Source organism: Panthera uncia, chromosome D1, assembly GCF_023721935.1.
Source record: "Panthera uncia isolate 11264 chromosome D1, Puncia_PCG_1.0, whole genome shotgun sequence".
Lineage (NCBI taxonomy): Eukaryota > Metazoa > Chordata > Mammalia > Carnivora > Felidae > Panthera > Panthera uncia.
In genome coordinates, this window is record NC_064808.1 from 45202458 (window position 1) to 45225901 (window position 23444).

At 39.3% G+C, this 23444-nt stretch overlaps 1 non-coding gene across 1 annotated transcript; it reads right to left on the bottom strand.

The window, feature by feature from the left end:
* Window positions 1–23092: 23092 nt before the first annotated feature.
* LOC125917232 (U6 spliceosomal RNA) lies at window positions 23093–23199 on the bottom strand. The gene has a single exon (XR_007456123.1). It is a non-coding gene; the product is annotated as a U6 spliceosomal RNA (small nuclear RNA).
* Window positions 23200–23444: the final 245 nt, after the last annotated feature.

Below are 23444 nucleotides of genomic sequence, written 5' to 3' on the forward strand. Positions count from 1 at the left end.
ACACCTTTTAACTGCTGAATTGTACTTTGTCAAGTGAATGTATTACATTATATTTGCCCATTCAGTTATTGGTGGATCTTTAGGTCATTTTCATTTCCTTGCTTTTATAATGCTTCCATTAGTTTTGTTATTCGGTCTTTCTGAATACACACATGTGAACATGGTTTTCTGCGGTATAGACCTAGAAGAGGAAATGCTGGGTCATAGGACATGCACATTTACAGTTTTAATAGACTCCGCCAAAGATATTTTCAAAGTGATTGTCCTCATCTGTATTTGTTCTAAGAGTGTATGAGAGTACTCTTTTCTCTATAGTATCACCAACTCTTGATTTTGTCAATGTTTTAATTTTTTCAGATATAATGAGTGCAAATTGGATCTTCTTGTTTTAGTTTGCTTTTGGAAAAGTTAATTAGATGGTTGAGCAACTTTACAAACTATCTGAATGATCTCTCTTATGAATTGCCTGTTCATATTCTCCTCCCACTTTTTATTGTACTGTTTACCATTTTCTTATGATTTGTAGGAGTCCTTGTGGATATCTTTCTGTTCTAATACATGTGGGTCTAGTTTATTACTATTTTCTAAATAGTTATGTAGGGGCGCCTGGGTGGCTCAGTCGGTTAAGCGTCCGACTTCGGCTCAGGTCACGATCTCGCAGTCCGTGAGTTCGAGCCCCGCATCGGGCTCTGTGCTGACAGCTCAGAGCCTGGAGCCTGTTTCAGATTCTGTGTCTCCCTCTCTCTGACCCTCCCCTGTTCATGCTCTGTCTCTCCCTGTCTCAAAAATAAATAAAACGTTAAAAAAAAATAAAAAAAAATAAATAGTTATGTAGTATTCAGCCATTTATTTAGGGGTTAGAAACCAACTGAGGCCAAATGTGGCCTTCTATCTATTTTTCTAAATAGAGTTTTGTTTGGTTTTTTGTTTTCTGAGACATAGCCAGGTCCATTATTTTACATATGGTCTATGGCTGATTTAGTGTTACAGCAACAGCACTGAGTAGTTGTCACATAGGTTGGATGGCTGAAACTATCTGCTCTTGGGCTCTTTACAGAAGTTTGTCCTGATATAGATAAATCATAATTTACTTAACCATGTCTCTTTTGATGAATATATAGGTTGTTTCCCATTTTCCACTATTACAAATAAACAGTTGTGTAATTCATATCATCACACACATATATCTTTCGCTGCAGTTGTGAGCATTTCCTTGGGCTGGATTCCTGCAAATGGAATTGCTGGCTTATCAGACATCTGTGTTTAGTGAAATTTGCTTATTTGAACAGTAGTATGTCTGAATTGGAGAATATTTTAAAGAAGGGTTATTTCCTGGGAATAATGATAGTTTCCCATTATTTAGGAGTACCAGACACTGTACTAGGTGCTTAATACCTATTATCTCATTTAATTTTTGTAGTGACCCTGAAATTAGTATTGATAACTGCCTTTTACATAATGAAGAAATAGAGGCTCAGTAAAATTAAGGAGTTTGTTCAAAGCCACAGAACTGGTGCATGGTGGAACCAGGATTTGAACCCACTTTTCTGTAGAAGTATTTTCTACCACTAGATGATAATTCTCAAGTGGAAAACTAGGTGATGAACACTATTGACATAACATAGTATTACAAGTAGAAATTTTACATATTTGTTCTTCAAATGAACAGGTAACAACATTTGTAGTTACTGCAGTACATTTCTGTAGACAGATGGGTTAAATTAAAGTAATTTTATAGACTCTTAAAAACTGTTGGCTTTCATAAGCAAACTAAACATTTCCTTTGCAATCTTATTTGTATTTCTATAAATAAAGACACAGCTGTGATGTAGGGTAAAAAATACTGAATTTAGAAATCTGAATTTGGAAAAACCATGGTTTCTGCCTCCCAAGGTTGCTGTGTGACTGTGGGCAAATTTTCTACCCTCTCTGTGTCTCAGTTCACAGAATTGTAAGAAATTAGTGTGAATAGTGGTAAAGTATTTGACACAGTGTCTGACATGTAATAAGTATACAATTTATGATGGCCCTCATCCCCTGAGGATATTTCCAGAAGGAGGATTCAATCTAATAAACCCACGGTACACTTCAATGAGTTTGTTTCAAGGCTCAAGCCCTGCCCTGCTCTGAAATACTAATGCCAAACCTTTGGCATAAGAATAACCAAGAGATACCAGACACCATGCATTGCCAAGAATGTACCTAATGCCTGCAGTACAAAAAAGAGAGGCCAAGTTGTGACATTCTCTGGCATTTAAATATTGCTATACTTGGTCCATACTCTTGTACATTCTGAGACCCTTAATACTAACAGGTAACATTTATTCAACACTTACTATATACCTGAGGCTGTGCCAATTATCTCCTTTAATTCTCACCTCATTGCTGGTAGACTGGTGCTCCTTTTATTCCTGTAAGGAGTCCACTAGATGAGGAAATGGAGACCTAGACAGATAGGTTCCAAAGCGGTATGTCCTGAGTAGATAAGAAAGCTAGAATTTGAATCTACATCTAACACTTAAGCCTGTGCATTTAACCACCATACTATACTCTCCCCCCCCCCCCACCCCTACTCCCCCGCCCCCGTCAGGAAGACTTCAAGAGGAGGATTCCTTAAGGAAACTATGTGTGTGCTTATTTCAGCTGCAGGCTTTGGGTTGGGAGGATCTGTCCTTCTCGGCCTGTAGTGCATTAGACTTAAGCATGCTAAATGGTCATCTATTAACATCTGGAGGGTAGGATTGCCTTTCTTGACTGTCTGGCACCAGGAATCAACACGTCTGCCTTAGACATATTGATTCCTTTGCCATCTCAGGGAAGCCTCCCCATGCATTAGAAAGTGAGGTCTGACAGCTGACCATTTTGCTTTTATCACTGCTTTTCTCCTATCAACAAAGTCTCTTTCACCCCAAATTGCCGCCTAGCATCCATGTCAGAACCAGATCAATTTGTCTGTGCCACTGTTGGGATTGCTGTCGGTTTTTTTTTTTTTTTTTTGGTTTTAGCTGCCTCGTAGACCATCTTGTTCGCAATATAAGCTCCAAATGGCCTGGAACTCGTCTTTTATGGCCTCTGCCAGATTAAACATTTAGAACATAATATACCCAGCTTCAAAAACAATTGTGCAGCCTTCCAGCCAAGCAGCATATTGATTTTAATTTAGGCAATTGCACACATTTTCAGGTCTTAGGAGGAACTCTGGGACGTCAGCCTGCCAGTGGCTTGTGGCCCTTTTCCCTCCCTACCACCACTTCTTCACCTGGGTTAAAGGAGCCTAGAGATTATAGGGTGAAAAACATAGGCCACCATCGGTGCATTGTGTTTTATCTTTTGGAACTGGGACCATCTCAACCTCAGTTCTAAAACCGATATGAAGTAGAAAAGCAGCAAGGTGATGTAGGAATAGTGTGGACACGATTGGGTTCAGATCCCTGCCTTACTATGGAATGGCACATGACCTTGGGAAAGTCATTTCACCTTCTGGACCTCAGGCTTCTCACCAGTAAAATGGGGCAATGAGGACACTTACTTTACAAAGAAGATATAAGGATAACTGTCAAGTACTAGAAGATCTTCAGTAAATACCACATTTTTTTTGTTGAGTGACTAACCATGGCAGAATATTTTAATGCTCAGGAAGGGTTTCTTCTCACCCAAAGGAGGCATCAGTTCAACAACCACTGCCTAGAGACCATGAAGCCTAGTTCATTTTGCATTTTGATTAAAATCGTGGTATCCTCTATATAAGGCTGATGGTACATAACTTCATTAATTAGCTAATTTCAGAAACTCAATAATCAACACTAGACCCCCAGTGCAGCTTCTGTTTATTCATTCAACATACATTTGCACAGTTCTTGCCTTGTGCCAGGTGTGTGCTAGGTGCTGCTCCATAATTGTGAATACGTGAAGAGTGTTTGCCTTTAAGGAACTCACTATTTCGGGTGGAAGATGGACACACTTAATGGTTATTTGAATGCAATGCTGGAGGAGATGTTCCCAAAGAAACATCTGCTAAGGCTGGGGAAGGCCATTCTAGGTCTTACTTTCCAGTCTCTGGGTTTTATCACAGTAGCAGAGCTGCTAGGAACCGAAACTCAAATACAATGGCTTAAACACATTATCAGGTTATTTTCTGACTTTAAAAGAAGTCTGGAAGTCAGTGGCTAGGGCTGGGGAGCCCCAGTGGTCACATCAACATGCCAGTAGGAAGAAGAGAAAGGGTGTGGGGATAAAAGAAGTTCACTCAGCTGAGTTAGCCTTTTTTAAAGTGGCTTCCCAGAAGCCCTGGCCACCTCCCTCTTGTTGAGACCCCTGGAGTCAGTTAGCTGGGCACTTGACTGCCCCAACAGAGCAGAAGGGAGAGTGGTTACTGCACAGACAACTAGTTATTGCAACATCCACCTAGTAGAATGTTGTAAGTAAAGATGGATGAGGGTTTATTTATCATCAGGCTGAACCAATGATGAAGTTTGTTGGTACAAGGTGGGATAGTATGGCTTTCATGCCACGATTGATGTTGATGAGCGAGGGACCAAGGGGGTGAAGGATAGAGACGAGTGGCGTAACTGAGCTGACTGGAGGCCGAGTCAGAAGGAAATGGATTCCTTGGGGGCAAGCTTTGGGAACACAGTACGTGGACAGCCATGTCTTCTGCAGTTGGAGTAGCCGCCTTTCTCATCTTCAACTGAGATGAGAAAGTTAGAGAAAACAGCAGGAGCCACCTGGTATTCTGGGGCTATTTCTTTGGCTACGTTGCTCCTACCTGAATCTATATGGCCGCAGTCAGAGGAGTTTTGCAACTTCAGCAAACTGCCCGAGAGGCCCCAGACCACTGCAGGGAGGTTCGGCTCTTGGAAATGAGCCTGGAAGTTATGCTCTCAGCCTCTTGCATTCTTAAATTGACCTGTCATGATGGTATGAAGCAATTGTGTCTTTCAGGTCAGAATGACTTTCCATTTAAAAAAGCTCTAACTCTGGTTGCAGAGAAATTAAATTAGAATAATGAATAGAGTTTGATAAGTGAAAATCTAACTTCACCTGCTTATAGAGAAATAGCTGAATGTCAGCCAAAAATGAATGTTTTAGTATCTTGGAGAGTTTGATAAATGACAGGTACTGATAACCCATTTTGTGGAGAGGTACCCAGAGTTATGGGGAGGGATAGGCAGTGGGGCCTCTTGTAACATTCATCCTCACCTCCCCCTCCCCATTATGCTCCCACAAAGCTGTTGGCCACACTGTCATTGTGGAAGTAGCACATGCAGCTGCCTGTCTTCCATCCCCACTGGGTACTCACAGACACCCTAAACCCAACCTGTCTGAATCTGACCATCATCCCTCCCCCTTTAATTCTGTTTTCCATCCAAATTAGGACTCTGGGTGGCATTCTGACTCCACACTATCTGCCCAATTCTAATCAATCACAATGTCCCACTAATTCAAATGCCAGAATTTTTCTCAAGTCCCTTTTCTCCTTTTCACCCTTGGAACAATGGCCCTGATTCAGACTTTTCTTTTTCCTGTTCTATAGCCCTTCTTCCACTGGTTATTCCTGCCCTCAAATCTCCTCCATCACTTCTGTCTCTGTATGCATGTGATGTTCCCACTTTCTGATATAGAATAATTCACTGGCTCCCTTTGTTACAGGATAGTATCCAGTCTCTTTAAGCATGGCTTACTCCAATAATCTGTCACAAAAGGTGGTGGAACGTGGCAGTTAAGAGTATATACTTTGGGAGGAGTTAAGATGGTGGAGCAGCATGGAGACCCTGAACTTGTCTCATCCCTGAAATGTAGCTAGATCACCAAACCATTTTGAACAGCTAGGAAATTGATCTGCGGATTGACACAACAATATCCATAACTTGAGCCACAGAACTCAGCAGGTTCGCAGAGAGGTGAACTGGAGGAGAGAAAAGCTATGGAGGGTAGGGAGCTGTTTTTGCAGAGAGAGGACAGAGAAAGAGAAAGGGGGAGAATGCGGTGTGTCGGGATTGTGCAAAAAAAAGCACTCCCCCAAAAGTAACTGAAGAGAAAGAGAGAAAGAGTGAAAACACTTGCAGGGGACTGAACAAGAAATCTGTTCCCCAAAACAGTTGATGGGAAGAAAGGAGAGCGTTTCAATACCATTAGTATTCTATAAATAGTAGAGCACAGAGTCTGAAGTTCTAGAACTCAGTGCCTGGCAGAGCTCTGATGAGGAAATAGGGCAAAGCCCCAGGAGCAGGCAGCAGAGTCTGAGGGGTCCATGTGCCACACGGGGAAAAGTAGTTCCCCTGCTTGGAGACCATTTGGTAGAGGCCATACGCCCCTCCCCTCCCCCACAGGCAAAGGTCCCAGAGGACCCCGGAGAGCAGCCACATTTGCTGGTAATGGGACAAAGATGCTAGAGTGTGGTGAAACCTGGAACAGGCAGTGTGTTGTGATTTGCCATAATCTCTGAACCTCTGACACTGTGCAATAACATGAGCATTTTCTGTGGCAATCTGGCACCCAGCCATTGCTCAGCGAGACCTTCCCTCAGGGTGTCAGTGGGGGTCCAAGCCACAGGGGTTTCTGAAGTGTTGTTGTGTGTTTAAACACAACTCTCTCTGAGATAAAACTCTGGAGAGAGGTGCCTCCTGGCAGGCAGACAGCTTGGACATGGACAGGGTAGAGGTAGAGAGTGGACAGAGGCCTGAGACAAAGGAGGGGCACTTGACCACAGGTTAGTGAGAGCAAAGTTCCTGTGCCAGAGTCTAGGGAGCTGGGTAAACCCATTTTCACCTCTCCTGCACATGTGCATGTATGCGCAGATGCATGTACACCACACTGATCCACCCCATTAAGCTAAGCAGCGCCATCTAGTGGATAAAGGAGCCATTACACCAAGCCCTGCCCAACTGAACCCTCCAAGCACATCCCCTAGAAGACCAGCACAAGTTACTTCACCTGCTTAGTGTACAGACTAAAGAGTGCTTCATAGTTTCAGTTCTAAGGGAAACTGGATGTAACTTCATTCCGGTTTCATTCTGTTTGCTGGTTCATTTATTTGTTCACTTTCTTTGCTTCTGTTTTTGCTTAAATTGTTTTCTTTTTTCTTTCTTTTCTTCCTCTTTCTCGGATACAGAAAGGGAAAATTTTTTATTTTCTTTTTTTACTTTATATTTTATTTAAAAATTTTTTTATTCTATTTAATTTTCTTTATTTCATTTTATTCTATTTTTTCTATGTTTTTTAATTTTTACATTTAAAATTTTTTTTCTCACCTTTTTTTCCTTTTCTTTTCTTTCCCTTTTTTCTCTATTCTATTAAGCTTCCTTCAAGAAGCAAACCAAAACACACCTAGGATCTGGCTTTCTTTATTTGATTTCCTGTTTTGCTGTTAACTTTTTAATTATTTTTTATTTTATTAATTATTTTCTTCCTCCAAAATGACTAAATGAAGAAATTCACCCCAAAAGAAAGAACAGGAAGAAATGACAGCTGGGGCTGTCATTAATCAACACAGATATAAGCAGGATGTCTGAACTAGAATTTAGAATCATGATAATAAGAATACTAGCTGGGGTTGAAGAAAGCATAGATCACTTTATGCAGAGATAAAAGAAATAAAATCTAGTCAGGACAAAATTAAAAATGCTATAACCAAGATGTAATCTCGAATGGATGCCACAACAGCAAAGATGGACAAAGCAGTGCAGTGATTCAGCAACACAGAATATAAAATTATGGAGAATAATGAAGCAGAAAAAAGAGGGAAAAGAGGGAAATGAAGGCAAAAGATCACAATACAAGATGTAGAGAACTCAGTGACTTATTAAAAAGGAATAACATCCAAATTATAAGAGGACCAAAAGATGAAGAGAGAAAAAGGGGCAGAAGGTTTATGTGACCAAATTATAGCAGAAAACTTTCCGAATCTGGGGAAGGACACAGACATCCAAATCCAAGAGGCACAGAGAACCACTGAATTCAACAAAAACTGACCATCACCAACACATATCATAGTCAAATTCACAAAGTACACAGACAAGGAAAGAATTATGAAAGCAGCAAAGGAAAAAAAGTCCTTAACCTATAAGGGAAGACAGATCAGGTTCATGGTAGACCTATCCACAGAAACTTGGCAGGCCAGAAAGGAGAGACAGGACATATTCAACATGCTGAGTCAGAAGAATATGCAGCCAAAAATTCTTTATCCAGCAAGGTTTTCATTCAAAATAGAAGGAGAAATAAAGAGTTTCCTAGACTAACAAAAACTGAAGTAGTTCATGGTTACTACACCAGCCCAGCAATAAATTTTAAGGGGGACTCTTTGAGTAGAGAAAAGACAAAACAAAACAAAAAAGACCAAAAGCAACAAAGCCTAGAAAGAACCCAAGAACATCACCAGAAACACCAACTCTACAGGCAACAAAATGGCACTAAATTCATATCTCTGAGTACTCACTCTAAATATCAAAGAACTAAAAACGCTTCAATCAAAGACATAGGGCATCAGAATGGATAAGAAAACAAGACCCATCTATATGCTGCTTATAAGAGACTCATTTTAGACCTAAAGTCACCTGCAGATTGAAAGTAAGGGGATGGAGAACCATCTATTATGCTAATGGTCATCAAAAGAAAGCTGGAGTAGCCATACTTATAACAGACAAACTAGATTTTAAAATAGAGACTGTAACAGAAGATGGCGAAGAGCATTATATCATAATTAAGAGGTCTATCCACCAAGAAGATCTAACCATTGTAAATATTTGTGTCCCCAACGTGAGGGAACCCAAATATATAAATGAATTAATCACAAAGAAACTCATTGATAATAATACCATAATAGTAGGGGACTTCAACACCCCACTTATAGCAATGGACAGATCACGTAAGCAGAAAATCAACAAGGAAACAATGGCTTTGAATGACACACTGGACCAGATTAGACTTAGCATGTATTCAGAACATTTCATCCTAAAGCAGCAGAATACACATTCTTCTCAAGTGCACATGGAACATTCTCCAGAATAGATTATATAGTGGGTGACAAATCAGCCCTCAACAAGTACAGAAAGATCTAGATCATACCTTGCATATTTTCAGACCACATGCTATGAAGCTCAAATCACAAGAAAAAATTTGCAAAGACCATGAAAATTTGGAGATTAAAGAAAATTCTACTAAAGAATGAATGGGTCGACCAAGAAATTAAAGAGGAAATTAAAAAGTACATGAAAGCCAATGAAAATGAAAGCATAACAGGCCAAAACTTCTGGGATGCAGCAAAGGCAATCATAAGAGGGATGTATATACCAATCCAGGCCTTCCTAAAGAAGGAAGAAAGGTCTCAAATACACAACCTAACCTTACACATAAAAGAGCTGCAAAAAGAACAGCAAATAAAGCCCCCAAACCAGCAGAAGACAGGAAATAATAAAGATTAGAGCAGAAATAAATGATATAGAAATAAAAAAAAAAAACAGTAGAACAGATCAACGAAACCAGGAGCTGTTTCCTTGAAAGAATGAACAAAATTGATAGACCCCTAGCCAGAATGATTAAAAAGAAAAAGGAAAGGACACAAACAAATAAAATCACGAATGAAAGAGGAGGGATCACAAACAACATCACAAAAAATACAAACAATAATGAGAGAATATTATGAGTAATTGTATGCCAACAAATTGGGCAATCTGGAAGAAATGGACAAATTCCTAGAAACATATAAACTACCAAAACTGAAACAGGAAGAAACAGAAAACTTGAACAGACCCATAACCAGTAAAGAAATTGAATCAGTAATCAAAAATCTCCCAACAAACAAGAGTCCAGTGCTGGATGGCTTTCCAGGGGGAATTCTACCAAACATTTAAAGAAGAGTTAACACCTATTCTTTTGAAGCTTTTCAAAAAAAATGGGAATGAAGGGAAAACTTTCAAACTCATTCTACGATGCTAGCATCACCTTGATTCCAAAACCAGACAAAGACCCTACTAAAAAGGAGAACTACAGACCAATTTCCCTGATGAACATGGATGCAAAAATTCTCAACAAGATACTAGCAAACCAGATCCAAAATACATTGAAAGAATTATTCACCATGATCAAGTGGGATTTATTCCTGGGATGCAGGGCTTGTTCAATATCCACAAATCAATCAATGTGATGCATCACATTAATAAGAGGATAAGAACCACATGATCCTCTCAATAGATGCAGAAAAAATATTTGACAAAACACAGCATCTTTCTTGATAAAAACCCTCAAGAAAGTAGGGATAGAAGGATCATACCTTAAGATCATAAAGGCCATATATGAAAGACCCACCGCTAATATCTTCAATGGGGAAAAACTAAGAGCTTTCTCCCTAAGGTCAGGAACATGATAAGGATATCCACTCTCGTCACTGTTATTCAGTATAGTGTTGGAAGTCCTAACCTCAGCAGTCAGACAACACAAAGAAATGAAAGGCATCTACATTGGCAAGGAGGAAGTCAAACTTTCACTCTTCACAGATGACATGAAAAACCCAAAAGACTCCACCAAAAAACTGCTAGAACTGAAACATGAATTCATTAGTCGTAGGATATAAAATCAATGTAGAGAAGTCAGTTGCATTTCTATAAGCCAATAATGAAGCAGCAGAAAGAGAAATCAAGGAATTGACCCCTTTTACAATTGCACCCCAAACCATAAAATACCTAGGAATAAACCTAACCGAAGAGGTGAAAAATCTATACACTGAAAACTATAGAAAGCTTATGAAAGAAATTTAAGAAGCCACACAAAAAAAATGGAAAAACATCCCATACTCATGGATTGGATGAGCAAATATTGTTAAAATGTTGATTCTACCCAAAGCAATCTAGATATTCAATGCAATCCCTATCAAAATAACACCAGCATTCTTCACAGAGCTAGAACAAACAATTCTAAAATTTGTATGGAACCACAAAAGACCCTGAATAGCCAAAGCAATCCTGAAAAAGAAAACCAAAGGTGGAGGCATCACATTTCCAGACTTCAAGCTGTATCACAAAGCTGTAATCATCAAGACAGTATGTTAGTGGCACAAAAACAGACACTCAGATCAATGGAACAGAATAGAGATCCCAGAAATGGATTCCAAACGTATGGCCAACTAATCTTTGACAAAGCAGGAAAGAATACCCAATGGAAAAAAGACAGTCTCTTTAGCAAATGGTTTTGGGAAAACTGGACAGCGACATACAGAAGAATTAGCCTGGACTACTTTCTTATACCATGCACAAAAATAAACTCAAAATTGTTGAAAGACCTAAATGTAAGACAGGAAGTCATCAAGATCCTAGAGGAGAAAACAGGCAACAACTTCTTTAACCTTGGCCGCAGTAACTTCTTGCTTGTCTCTGGAGGTAAGGGAAACAAAAGCAAAAATGAACTATTGGGACCTCATTAAGATAAAAAGCTTCTGCACAGTGAATGAAACAATCAATGAAATGAAAAGGCAACCAGCAGAATGGGAGAAGATATTTGCAAATGACATATCAGATAAAGGGTTAGTATCCAAAATCTGTACAGAACTTATCAAACTCAACACCAAAAAACAATAATCCATTGAAGAAATGGGCAGAGGACATGAATAGACACTTTTCCAAAGAAGACATCCAGATGGATAACAGACACATGAAAAGATGCTCAACATCATTCATCATCAGGGAAATACAAATCAAAACCACAATGAGATACAACCTCACACCTGTCAGACTGGCTAAAATGAACAACTGAGGCAATGACAGATGTTGGCAAACATGCAGAGAAAGAGTAACCCTTTGTACTACTGGTGGGAATGCAAACTGGTGCAGCCACTCTGGAAAACAGTGTGGAGTTTCCTTAAAAAATTAAAAATAGAACTACCCTATGACTCAGTAATTTCACTAGTAGGTATTTATCCAAAGGACACAGGAGTGCTGATTCGAAGGGGCACATGAACCCCAATGTTTATAGCAATACTATTGACAATAGCCAAAATATAGAAAGAGCCCAAAGGTCCTTTGACTGATGAATGGATAAAGAAGAGGTGATATATATATATATATATATATATATATATATATATATACATATACACACACACACACACACAAAGGAATATTACTCGGTGATCAAGAAGAATGAAATTTTCCCATTTACAACAGTGTGGATGGAACTAGAGTGTATTATGCTAAAGGAAATAAGTCAGTCAGAGAAAGACAAGTATCATTTGATTTCACTCATATGTTGAACTTAAGATACAAAACACATGAATATAAGGGAAGGGAAGCAAAAATAATATAAAAACAGAGAGGGAGACAAACCATAAGAGACTCTTAAATACAGAGAATAAACTGAGGGTTGCTAGGGGGGTGGTGTTGGGGAGGGGGATGGGCTAAGTGGGTGAGGGGCATTAAGGAGGACACTTGTTGGGATGAGTACTGGGTGTTCACTAAATTCTATTCCTGAAATCATTATTACACTATATGTTAACTAACTTGAATTTAAATTAAAAAAAAAAAAAAAGAGTATATCCTTTGGAGCCAGCCTACTTTGGTATAAATCCTGGCTCTGCCACTTGCCGTGTGATTTGGGGTGGTTGCTTTTACTGCCTGTGACCTGGTTTCCTCATCTATAACATGGGGGTGATAATCTTATCTCTTTAGGTTGCCATGAGAATTAAATGGGTAAATAAATAAATACATACATAAAATAAATCCACACACATACATTTACACTTAGAATGTGTCCGCTACATAGTAAGCACTGTGTAAGCATTTGCTATTGTGATTCCTTTCCCCACACACTGCTTCACAACACCTGGTGGCTTTCTTCACTCAATGTACTTTCCTCTCTGTCAGGCTAGCTATCCCTAAATTTTGTTCAAGTAGCCTTTGTTCACATTGACTCCTCTACCTCAGAAGTCTTCCTATCCTCCACCTGGCCAACTCCCATTCATCCTTTGCGACTTAGTTCAGGAACTGCCTCATGGTCACCCATGACACTTTGGGCACATTCTTGGCTTCCCATTTCCCCTTTGTCTACAACAATCTATTGATCAGCCTATTTTCCCCACTAGCTTATGGAGAGGAGAGGTTTTATCTTATTCATTTTTTAGAATTTCCTGCCTGTAGATCAGTGATTGGTATTTAGAAGAAATGCAGTAAAAGTTTGTGGACTAGAAGATATTATACTACTAATAGAAGCCCCACTGCCAGAGCTGTCTTTCTAAACATAGGCCTGATGATAACTTTACTCTAAAATGTTTATGCGGAAACAATGAGGACTATATTGAGAATAAGCCACAAGTCTTGTGGCCCATTTCTTACTTGCAGGGCCAGGGAGAACTGTCTGGCTGGAGAGCTATCCTCCTGGAAAGGCTGTTTGACCCATTTGAGGATGAAGAAACAAAGTTCTCCATGGATGGATGACCATCCAGCTTTGTTAGCCACTTCCTGAGGAACTACTGCCTTAGCTCCTCTTTGCAGCACACCAGGTCTGCTTGCTCAATCCCATCTGCTTATTGGGGGCCTCTTGGTGGAGCAACAGGACCTACTATATCTTGCACACGTTATCTGCTCTAAGGAGCGTAGGTGCTGGTACTCCGGTGGCCAGAGGAGCTGTGGGCTTCTCTCTGTTAGGTGCCAAAAATTATCTCAGGTGACAGATTTGGCAGTCATAGTCCCATAAAGCCATTAAAAACCTGAGAGAACAACCCCTGCTGTAGGACAGTGACTCCCTGCTCTGGATGTACATTAGAATCAGCTGGGCAGCATCTGAACCTAACCATGTCTGGGCAATATACCCTTGATAATTGAATCAGAATGCCTGATGAGGTGACCCAGGTGTCAGTAATTTTTTAAAACTTCCCAGATAATTCCACTGTACAGTAAGGTGGAGAACCGCTGCTGTTGGGTGGGAATGGGGCAGGACTAGGTGAGGAGAAAGAATGTCTCATTAATCTGTCTGTTTTCTAGGCCGGGTATGCTTCCTTATTAAAAAAAAATGGTCACAGATTAAGTTACTCCTCCCCTACCTCCCCACTACTGTATCATACACTAGGGAATAAAATAAGCACTTCTATGTATCTTGGAGCTTATAGTCAAGCAGGAGAGATAGACCATGAACATGAAATTATAAATTATGAAAAGTTCTATGGAGGAAAAGAAGAGGGTGCCACATGGAAAGTGACTTATTTTGTATTGGTTTATGATGAATAAGCTGACACCTACTGAATAAGAAGGGGCCAGTCATTTGACGTGATGGGGAGAGCTGAGGGAACAACATGTGCTAAGACTCCAGAGCAGTAAAATGGTGTTTCTACTCCAGTTTTCTATCTTCCACAAACATGTTCTGTGGCAGGCAGAATATAGGGATGACAGGCATGGACCCTACATTTGAGGAGCTCATAATTCAGTGGAGAGACAATGTGAAAAGAAATAGATAGTAATAAGCAGAATTTAGCAGGACTCCCAGGGGGCACAAATTTAATTCTGCCCAATGCGTGAAATGGTATATACGTATAGGGGTGATCAGAGGTCTCAGCAAGAAGTCAGGCTTTGAATGATCATGTAGAACCACTTCCTTTGTCAATGCTGTGTTTGACATCTGTGGAAAGAATTCTCCAGAGAGGGGAGAAAGTGCCACAGGCACCAAGAAGCACATGTATAAAGGCATGGAGGTACCAGAGTGTTTAGAATGCGTGGTGTGTCTGGGGATGGGATACATGCTGTGATGGGGGTGTGGCTGGAGATGGGTGGAACTGGTGAATAAATGACAATAGGGGCTGTCTCTGAATTGCTTTCCAATAAGGGGAACTAGGATGAACGAATCTTTGATCCCAGGAAAGGCTGCAGTTCTCATAGACCTGGATAAACTCTCTTCTCTCCTCAGAGTTATCTGTGCCTTAATTCAGTTTCCTGTGGAATGGGGGCTCCCAGAGTCTCAAGGTGTTAGGCAGCTGGCACCTCCCAGCAGTCCTCTGTACACCTGGTACCTCAGCCTGTATCCCTTGGTGCCTGAAGTCCTAAATGTTTATTTTTCCCTCTTCTTAGAGCAAAGCCACTTCCACATTTGGTCCCTACAAATGGAAAACAACAAAGGGTAGAGCCCTCTGATGACCCACTTCACACACAGCTGTGCTGCAGCCTAAACATTTCTTTTTTGCAGGATGCCGAGAGGACAGGAGCCTGGGCACACCTGCTGATCCCTTTGCCCACAAGTTCCAGGTGCACCACGTGATTCTTGATGTTGTTTGTGCCAAGCTCTTTTCACCATAAGTGGGATGCTTCCCATAAGTGGGAAGGTGAAGGTGAGGCTGTATGGTACCGTAGGGCTAAGTTTAGAAGGGTCTTGTGGGCCAGGGAGCTTGAACTTCATCCTTGGGAGTGAGGAGCTAGGGGAGGATTTTCAGCCTGAGAGGGCTATGATTAGATCTGTGTTTCTGAAAGATGTCTCTGTTGGCTAATGTGTGGGATGTACTATAGAGGAGTGATACTAGATGATGGGATCCACAGGAATATTAGCTCCCTGAGGGTTCTCTTTTGTTCATTACTTTTCCCTAGGGTCTAGAACAGGGCCAGGCACATAGTTGGTAGTCAGTAGATACCTGATGAATGAATGAGACCAGTCAGGAAGCTATTGTTATGGATCAATCGCACTTAAACTTGGTCAGTGGGGAGCAATTAGAGATATTGAAGCAGCCTGGAGGGAGAGTTTAGGATTGGGGGGGCACAGCTGGAACAGCAAGGAATAGCAACTTAATTGGTTTTACTCCTTTAGCCTAGCACTAAGATTTCAGCAGCCAGGTTACAATGGTAAGGACTATTTGATTTGAGATACTGTAATCACCATCCTGGGGTGTGGGCTCCAACCTTGAGGAGTTGTGGGCTCCATGAAAAACATCTTCTTCCCAGAAGTCTGGCCTAGGTACCACCTTGTTCTTTGTGACTTCATAACATCAGGGCTTTCTGGTACAGCAGATGGAATTGTTATTGAATTTTCCATAGTGCATGATAGAAGACCTATAAAGTTTCTATCTCTGATATGTTTTTCTATTTAAAATTGAAAAGGATACTGTTAAAATAATGTCCCTCCTGGATGCTTCTAAAACTCAACCTCTCATCCTGCATGGGCATCCTGCATGGGTAACCTTTGATAACCCATGCAAAAGAATCCCCAAATCTAGTCTGTACTTTGACAAACTATTGTTTACTCTCTAGCTTTTATTCATCTGTTTGGTTTTTTTAAATGTTTTTCAAGGTAATTTGGGCTGGTCATTACTATTGTGGCCTAGAGCATAAGTTCCATCTTAGTGGATCAGGCACATTCTTAGTTGCAAGTAACAGAAATCAGTTTTGGTTAACTTAAGCAGATTTTATGCTAACTGTATATTTATATATGTTATACTTATATATAACATAAAATTTGGAGTTTGATGTAAATGGTCTAAATGCTCCAATCAAAAGACATAGGGTGGCAGACTGGATTAAGAAAAAAAACAAAGCCCATATATTTGCTGCCTACAAAAGGCCCACCTCAGACCCAAAGGCACATACAGACTGAAAGTGAAGGGATGAAGAAACATTTACCATGCAAATGAAAGCAAAAAAAAAAAAAAAAAAAAAAAGTCAGGGAAGCAATACTTATATCAGACAAAAAAAAATTTAAAACAGACTAACAAGGGATGCCTGGGTGGCTCAGTCGGTTAAGCATCTGACTTCAGCTCAGGTCATGATCTCATGGTTCGTGGGTTCAAGCCCTGTGTTGGGCTTTGTGCTGACAGCTCAGAGTCTGGAGCCTGATTCAGATTCTCTCTCTCTCTCTCTCTTTCTCTTTCTGTCTCTCTGTGCCCCTGTGCTGCTCATGCTCTTTCTCTCAAAAATAAATAAGCATTAAAAAAATTTTTTTTAAACAAAGACTAACAAGAGACAAAGAAGGGCATTATATAATGATAAAGGGATCAATCCATTAAGAAGATGTAACAGTTGTTAATATCTACACATCTAACACTGGAATACATAAAGTAACTATCAACAAACATAGAGAAATTGACATAATACAATAATAATAGGGGACTTTAATACCCCCACTTACATCAATGAATAGATCACACAATTAGAAATACTGTATTTAAATGACATATTAGACCAGATGGACACAACCGATACATACAGAACATTCCATCTAAAAACAATAGAATACATATTCTTTTAAAGTGAACATGGAAAACATTCTCTAGAATAGATCACAAGTTAGGCCACAAAAAAAACCTCAATAAATTTAAGAAGATTGAGATCATAGCATGTATATTTCCTGAACACAATTGTATGAAGCTAGAAATTAATCACATGAAAAAAAACTGGAAAAAACACAAACATATGGAGGCTAAACAACATGATACTAAACAACCAATGAGTCAATGAAACAATCAAAGAAGAAATTTTAAAAAAAATACATGACAACAAATGAAAGTAAAAACACAACAGTCCAAAATCTTTGGGTTGCAGTGAAAGCAGTTCTAAGAGGGAAATATATAGCTATACAGGCCTACCTCAAGAAACTAGAAAAAACTCAAATAAACAATCTAATCTTACACCTAAAGGAGCTAGAAAAAGGTGAATAAACAAAGCCCAAGGTGAGTGGAAGGAAGAAAATAATAAATATCAGAGGAGAAATAAATGACAAAGACTAAAAAATAATAAAAAAAAATCAATGAAACCAAGAGCTGGTTTTTTGAAGAGAAATAAAACAGGTAAGTTCTTAGCCAGACTCATCAAGAAAAAAAAGGACCCAAATAAGTAAAATCATAAATGAGAGAGGAGAAGTAACAACTGAAACCACAGAAATACAAAGGATTGTAAGAGAATACTATGAAAATTTATATGTCAACAAATTGGACAACTTAGAAGAAGTGGATAAATTCCTAGAAACATACTATCATCCAAAACTGAATCAGGAAGAAATAGAAAATCTGAACATACTGGTTGCTAGCAATGAAATTGAACTGATAATTTAAAAACTACCAAAAAATAAAACTCCAGGACCAAATGGATTCACAAGTAAATTCTACCAAATGTTTAAAGAAGAGATAATATCCATTCTCCTCAAACTATACCCCTACCCCCCCCCCCAAAAAAAAAACAGAAGAGGAAGGAATGCTTCCAAATACATTCTACAAGGTCAGCATTACCCTAATACCAAAGCCAGGCAAAGACACCACAAAAAAAGCATACTGTAGGCCAATGTTCCTGATGAACACTGTTGCAAAAATCCTTAATAAAATATTAGCAAACTGCATTCAATAATACACTAAAAGGATCATTCACCAGGATCAAATGGGACTTATTCCAGGAGTGCAAGGGTGGTTCAATATTCACAAATCAGTCGATGTGATCAACAAAAGCAAAGTTAAAAATCATCATTTCAATAGATGCAGAAAAAGCATTTGGCAAAATTCAACATCTACTTATGATAAAAACTCTCAACCAATTGGTTTAGAGGGAACATACCTTAACATCATAAAGGTTATCTATGTTACTTACAGATAACATCTTAGTCAATGGTGAAAAACTTAGAGCTTTCCCCCTAAGATCAGGAACAGGATGTCCACTCTTGCCACCTTTATTCAGCATGGTCCTAGAAGTCCTAGCCACAGCAATCAGACAAGAAAAATAAATTAGAGGCATCTATATTGGTAAAGAAGAAGTTAAACTGTCACTATTTGCAGATGACATGATACTATACATAGAAAACTCTGAAGACTCCACCAAAAGCTACTAGAAGTAATAAATGAATTCAGTAAAATTGCAGGATACAAAATTAATGCCCAGAAATTGGTAGCATTTCTGTACACTAATAATGCAGTAGCAGAAAGAGAAATTAAGAAAACAACTCCACTTAAAATTGCACCAAAAAGAATAAAATACCTAGGAAGAAACTTAACTGTAGAAGTGAAAGTCCTGTACTCTGAAAACTATAAAACATTGATGAAAGAAATTGAAGATGACACAAATAGAAAGATATTTCATGCTCATGGATTGGAAGAACAAATATTGTTGAAATGTCCACAGTACTGAAGCAATCTACAGATTTAACGCAATTCCTGTCAAAATAAAAACAACATTTTCCACAAAACTAAAATAACCCTAAAATTTGTGTGTAATCACAAAAGACCCTGAATAGCAAAAGCGATCTTGAGAAAGAAAAACAAAGCTGGAGGTATCACAATTCCAGATCTCAAGATACACTACAAAGCTGTAGTAATAAAAAAAAAGTATGGTACTGGCACAAAAATAGACATACAGATCAATAGAACAGAATATAGAACCCAGAAATAAACCCACAAATATATAGTCAATTAATCTTTGACAAAGCAGGGAAGAATATACAATAGAGAAAAGATAGTCTCTTCAATAAATGATGCTCAGAAAACTGGTCAACTACATGCAAAAGAATGAAACTGGACCACTTTCTCACACCATACACAAAGATAAATTCAAAATGTATTTAAGACCTAAATGTGAGACCTGAAACCATAAAAATCCTAGAAGAGAACAAAGGCAGTAATTTCTCTGACATTGGCCATAGCAACATTTTTCTAGATATGTCTCCTAAGACAAGGAAAACAAAAGCAAAAATAAACTATTGGGACTATATCAAAATAAAAAGGTTTATACAGTAAAGGAAACCATCAAAAGGCAAACTATCAAGTAGGAGAAGGTATTTGCAAATGATATATTTAATATCCAAAAACTACAAAGAACTTACTTAATTCATCACCAAAAAACCCTAAACAATCCACTTCAAAAATGAACAAGGGACTCAAATAGACATTTTCCCAAAGAATATATCCAAATGGCCGACAAGACACATGAAAAGATGCTCAACATCACTCATTATGAGGGAAATGCAAATAAAAACCACCATGAGATCTCTCCTGTCAGAATGGTTAAAATAAAAAACATAAGAAATAACAGGTGTTGGCAAGGATATAGAGAAAAAGGAACCCTCCTACACTGTGGGTGCAAATGCGAACTGGTGCAGCCATTGTGGAAAACAATATAGAGGTTCCTCAAAAATTAAAAATAGAAATATCGTATGATCCAGTAATTCTACTACTGGATATTTGCCCAAAGAACATGAAAAACACTAATTTGAAAAGATATACGCACCCCTATGTTTATTGCAACATTATTTACAATAGCCAAGATATGAAGGCAACCTAAGTGTCCATTGAAAGGCAAATAGATAAGAAAGATATGGTATAAAATTTTTTTAATTGGAATTTTAACTATTTTAAATGTACAGTTCAGTGGTATTAAATACATTCACAATCTTGTACAACCATCACCAGTATTTCCAAAATGTTTTTATTACCTCGAACAGGAACTCTATGCCCATTAACAATAACTTTCCATTCTCCTCTTCCTCCATTCTCCCCTTCAGGTCTCCAGAGGTAACCTGAATCTTTCTATTTCTATGAATTTACCTATCATAAATATTTCATATAAGTGGAATTATACAATATTTGTCTTTTTGTGTCTGGCTTACTTCACTTAGCATGACATCTTCAAGGTTCATCCATGTTGTAGCACATATCAGCACTTCATTCTTTTTAATGGCTGAATAATATACCATTGTATGGATATACCACATTTTGTTTATCCAAAGAAAGGATTTTTAAAAAAGGATTTTGAATAGATTCTGTAGAACAAAGCCTGGAGCCTATGTAACCAGTGTGGGGCTTTACCTCAGAATATCTGCCTCTCTACTGTGTGATCTTGGGTAAATCACTTTGACCTCTCTCCCTCACCTGTAAATAGGGGTAAAGAATCTTGTGCAGGTTGTTTAATCATTTGAGATAATTCATGTAAATCACTCAGCATAAATTTTGACACTTAAATAATAAAGTACTCATGAATGTTAACTATTATTATGGCTTATAAAAATTATTGTTTATGCTTCTTCATCCTAACACAAAATCAGATGGTCAGAACTTTTTCTAAAACATCTATTCCTAAGGAGAGAAATAAAACTAAGTTGCTTTTTTATACATGTTTTCAATTGATTGTTTTTTGGGGTTCGAACTTCTGAGGAAAGGAAAAATACTCCCCTCCTGACCAAGAGACAAACTACCCTTGTCAGTTCAGCCTGATATCCTTTTTAGATGGGGGCATCTCTGGGGCTTTACTTTCCAAGTACAAGCCTGCTCTGTGGAAGCACAAAAGGGCCAGATGGCTAAAGGCGTGTCAGAATAAAGGGAATAAGATATAGTTCCTGTTGACTCTAAGTAGACTCCCCTGCAATGGGGAGTCCAATTATAGGCTGGCAGCAGGTTATGGTTCTTAGAAAGTGGATGGATCTGGATTCAAATACCAGCTCTGTTGTTTACAGATCAAATTTTCCACTTTGCAGGGCTAAGAGAGGTTATCTGTGTGAGCTACTTCCTAGGGATACTGTTGGCAGAGGCACTAGAGTGGAGCCCCCAAAAGAAGCTGGAACATCAGATTGAGGTGTCCTGTTGCTTATCATTCTCTCTGGCCTCTATCTGCACCGGCCACCCTGGACATCTTGGCAGTGGGGAGCCTTTGGTGTGGTCTTTTGGTATCACCCTGAGCAAGGAAGGAGCATCACAATTTTCCATCCATTATTGGTTGAGATCCAGTTATTCAGAGTAGAACTTTCAGCCAGCTTGGGCTATCTTGAGATGTAGCTCTGCTCTCTTATTCCCAAAAGCATTTTTATTTAGTTGTGAAATTGATTTTATTTTATTTTTTGGTGTAAACCTTGTTATAACAAAATGATCTTCATCTACAATTCGGATGCTGTGAGAAATCAAATTTATATGCTGCATTTCCACTTTGCTCATGCCACTGACCAGCAAGGCCATGGGAATGAGGGCAGAACAAGTGCAAACTATTTTCTGAAACCTATCATGGACACTCCTAATAGGGGCTTATAGGACTTCATTATAATAATGACTATGAAAATGAAGGTCTCACACAATACAGGTCATTTAACTCCATTACTTAATGTATTCTTTTGTGTCTGGCATGTGACAGAAGACTAGCCTCCATTTTACAGTTGGGAAACTGGAGCTCAGACATCGATTGCTAACAGATGGCCTAGTTGGGGTCGGTAGCCACTCATCTGACTTCTCTTCCAGTGGTCTATTTATTTCTCCCACTATGAGCTGGGCAATGTGGAAACTCCAGATTTTATTGACTTGGTGGTTTGTGATATGGTTCATTTGACCGCCCTCTGCCTGGAAAGGGGGCAAATCTGTGATCTCTCTGTCTTTCCAAATTTCCAAAGAGGAAGCATCTCTCAGCCAGAGCAAGAGCCTGAGCCTGGTTTGTAGACAGTGGGGCATATAGGTGCCTCATTGCTGTGTGCCCTGGGGCAGCAATAAATTGCTATTTGCTGATCTCCAAGCCTCTGGCAGAGATAGGGAGGGAGGGCTGGGAAAGTGACATTTCTGTAAATAACCACACCTGGTTCTAAGAGCAGAAGGATTGGCATGTCCCTGTAGCCTCATCAATTACCATCAACCTTTTGCAGAGGGAGTCCAGGGAGAGAATCTCTTCACACTCTTGTGATTATTTATAGCCACCTCATCCTGTCCGCACTCTGGGGGGAGCATGGTTTGCTTGGCAGCGGCCTCCTTCCAGATGTGTTTATACTCTTCCAGGCCCGGTGGAAAGCATCCTTCAGCCCCTCCAGTCCAGGGAGCAAAAGGGATGCCTGGCATTAGGACATAAAGAAGTTGTGAAAGGGAAGACATGAGCAGGATGCCTGAATTTCTCAGTTAGATTCATGTATCTCCCAGCGAGCACTGATTGAATAGCCACTTTGCTGCTAAAGAAGGCAATTCAGGCAATTTATGGTTAAATAAACTTGCTTTGCAAGCAGGTAGACCTGGATTTAAATCCCAGCTCTGCCATTTACAAGCTGTGCAGTTTTGGTGAAGCTTCTCCCTCCATTTCCTCATCTGTAAAATAGGATAATAATAGCTCCTCTCAGGGTCATTGTGAGTATTTGAATGCAGAGGGGTAAGCAGGGACTGACACAGCAGATGATAGGTATAAGGTGCCTCTTCTTTAATTTTACATATGGAAGCTTCACGAATTTGCATGTCACCCTTGTGCAAGGGCCATGCTAATCTTCTCTGTGTCATTCCAATTTTAGTACATGTGCTGCTGAAGCCAGCACTGGTGCCTATTCTTGTAAGAGACTACTAGTTACTGTGTGTGTGTGTGTGTGTGTGTGTGTGTGTGTGTGTGTGCATGATTTTGATAGAAACAGACCTCAAGAAACAGAGACAATGGTGAAAAAGTAATGATTAAAACCCAGAGAAGGAAAGAGCTCTATGGTCAGGTCTGGCCCGAGGGAACTTCATGGTGGGAGAAGGACTGAACTCCCCGAGGGTCCTAGGTATGTTACTGGAGCAGCAGTGT